The following is a 3076-nucleotide window of genomic DNA, read 5'->3' as shown; positions in this document are numbered from 1 at the left end:
TCATTTCAAATTACAATTTAAAAAGTTAAGTATGGGATAGATGTGGTTATACCCAGACAGCTTCGTTAGCAAAAAACGCACAGATAATTGTTGCTTGCAGTAAAAAGGTTGAAATTATTCAGCAAATCGCAGCAATAATTCAAAATAGAAAGGGAAGCTAAAATCTTTTATTAAAAGTAAACTAGCTTGGGAAGAATGTCCACATTTTGTTAAACAAACTATCATTTAAATAGGCTTTAATTATTTTATTAATATTTTCTTTAATTATCTTGAGTAATTTGATTTTGTTTTATATATTGTTATTATTTGAAATTTTGACTGCCTTTGTATCACTTGTGCTTTGAGGCTAGGCAAAATAAAATTGTTACATTTAGACACAAAAGATATACCTCAACAACAAGGAAAGCCTATGTAGCAAACATTAATTTTCTTGTTAATATGTATACAGTTGATAAAATAGAGGACCATGCTCTATAGAACCCCAACCTGTCCTTTGTCAAAAGAAATGATTGTTCTAAAAGGATGATAAGAAAATCCAAGAAAACATTCCTAACAACTTGGTTTGGGTAGCTATGTGCATTCAGACTAAGATTACACTCCCTCCATCTATCGTGGCAAACATCCGTTGACCCCCCCCCCCTTTTCCGGGAGCGGCTGGTCACTTCAAAGTGCCCATTCAACTCAACGCCTCGGGCAACGCTGTTCGTCTAGCACTAGCCATTATCATAATATAATCTCCCTTGATGTGCCGAGCTCTGATAATCTCCCCTTCATGATCCACCTGACCACCTGGGATGATTTCCTGGACTTTCAACTCGCGCCTTCGCGCAATGTCTATCTCCCGGAAACGCCGTCACGGTCAAGCGAGGATCTCTTTGTCAAAGACGCCAGATAGTCTAGACCACCTTTGCACTTATCTCCCGCCACTCACCCCCCCCCCTTTCTATCCACGTGTATATGGACAAACTTCATCGTCCGATCTCATTCACGCTGGAGAGCCCACAGGGAGCACATCTATCTCTTGCTTGAGCTCTAGACTATTTTCATTCCCTTATTTCACTTTGGATTGGTGGTATGTAACTTAGTAAAGTGCTTGAGAACCATTTTACTTAGTAATGTATATATATATTTGTGCATTTATTACTACATTATTTGTGTACCTATTTGTGCATTCTTATCATGGATAATGTAAGTAGATTACTGTATACTTATATTTTATATCATGACTTTTGTGGCTAAATGTTCAAACCAGCTGGACTAGAGTTTATTAACAATTCTTACCAGATGTATTTAGCTCTTTAACTATTATTGTTTTAACTCTGATATATTAGCGCTCAGCACGAGCCTTCAACGTAGTATCATTGATTAATTCCTTGGCAGGGAATTATCCGAACATTTATGTAAACATGTCTTATTACTGAGTATGTATTTACTTATGCTCTATGTTTACTTATGTGAGAGCCTGGGCGAGTATCAGACGTTGATCTCCCCTTCCCCTTTCATCTCATTTATCTAAGCGATGTAGGTACTTGCTACTCACCGTGATTGGTGAACGACACTTGTATTACTTATCATATATCACTTATTACTGTTTGTTATTTCCCTTTATGGGAGTCCCCATTATTATTGTTATCTCCCTTGATGGGACACTATTCATTTGTTAGGTCCCTTTGATAAATATGAAACTAGCTTATGGTTTCTATACATCAGTCTGAAGATGTCCTTCACGGAAAGGCATCTACCTCCCAGTGTTATCATTATGGCTAAACCGACGCATACATCATATCGTTGCAGCTTTTATCTATAGGCTATACCCGCCTGAAATCTTAGCAACCTAAAGCTGATAGCAGATTTGCTGGCACCAGATCTGTAGACATCAGACCTACTCATCCTTCAAGAGTCCAAGTAACAACGCTAGCCACAGACTCGTCACTGGCTTAACTGATTGGTAGACGCAGCTTAGCTCTGCAACCATACAAGTTGGACTGCACACGGAGCCTGGATCCACTACGCCAGCCCACCAGCAGACAGCATCAGTACCAGCCACACCCGTCTCACCAGTGCAGCACAGGACCAAAAGCTAAGCAACCAGCCTAATGACACTCAGACCACTTGGTTCTAATATCTGATGATGATACTCCTACATGTGTAAATACGCTAGATTCCATACTAGCCACTGTGCAGCATTTCACCTTTCATTATCTTATTTTGTATAATAAACTGTACATAAGTTTACATCTAAATATAGTATTTGTTGCCTGCATTATAACGCTGTGCTTGTAGTTTATATGTGCAAGTAAGGATTCTCAAACTATAAAACCCCCTAGACACCCAAAACGGCCAATATCTTAATCCGACTTGTCACAATGATTAAGGTAAAAAATATATAAGTAAGAAAAAAAAAAAGAGAATTTGTGTATCACAACAGTTCAGCTTCGCCCTCTCCACTTCCTCTCAATGATGCGACAATGGACAAAAATATTCAAGCATTAGTTTTATTTTGATTAGTTAAAGTAATAGTGCAATTAAATAAAAGTTAAATTTGTTTTTTCTCTTTTCGAAACAAATTGAACAATTGATTATTAATATAAAAAGGTTCTCAACATATTCAAAAGAAATAGAATTAATGTAATATTAGCCCCAAAAAAGCAGTTAACCAATAACATGGCGTTGTTTTTTCACTTGAAAAAAACAACAATTAAAACGTATTTTCGACCGTAAAATTTTCTATCTCTATAAATAATTCTCTTCTTCCCTAAAAAGTTTAAACGAGAAGAAGTAAAGGAAAGATCACTCTCTTATTTCTGCAGATAGTCCGCGAGAAAACAAGATGGGGGGGGGGGGAACACGTAGTCACAAAATAGCAGGGACGGACCGTTGTAACCAAGAAAGATCACTTTTTTTTTTTAAATTTCTACCTCACGTTAAAAAAGGGGGGGGGGGAATAATCTACACTGTAGTAACTATCGAGGCGACAGAGCACGCTCAAGAGTTTGGACACCATGGAAAGATCACTCTTTTATTTCTGCAACGGAGGGAGTTATCCTAGGTGAATTAAGAGGCGAAAAAAAAGAGG

The sequence above is a fragment of the Biomphalaria glabrata genome, chromosome 14 (assembly GCF_947242115.1).
Source record: "Biomphalaria glabrata chromosome 14, xgBioGlab47.1, whole genome shotgun sequence".
NCBI lineage: Eukaryota > Metazoa > Mollusca > Gastropoda > Planorbidae > Biomphalaria > Biomphalaria glabrata.
Note: the sequence above shows the minus strand (reverse complement) of the source record.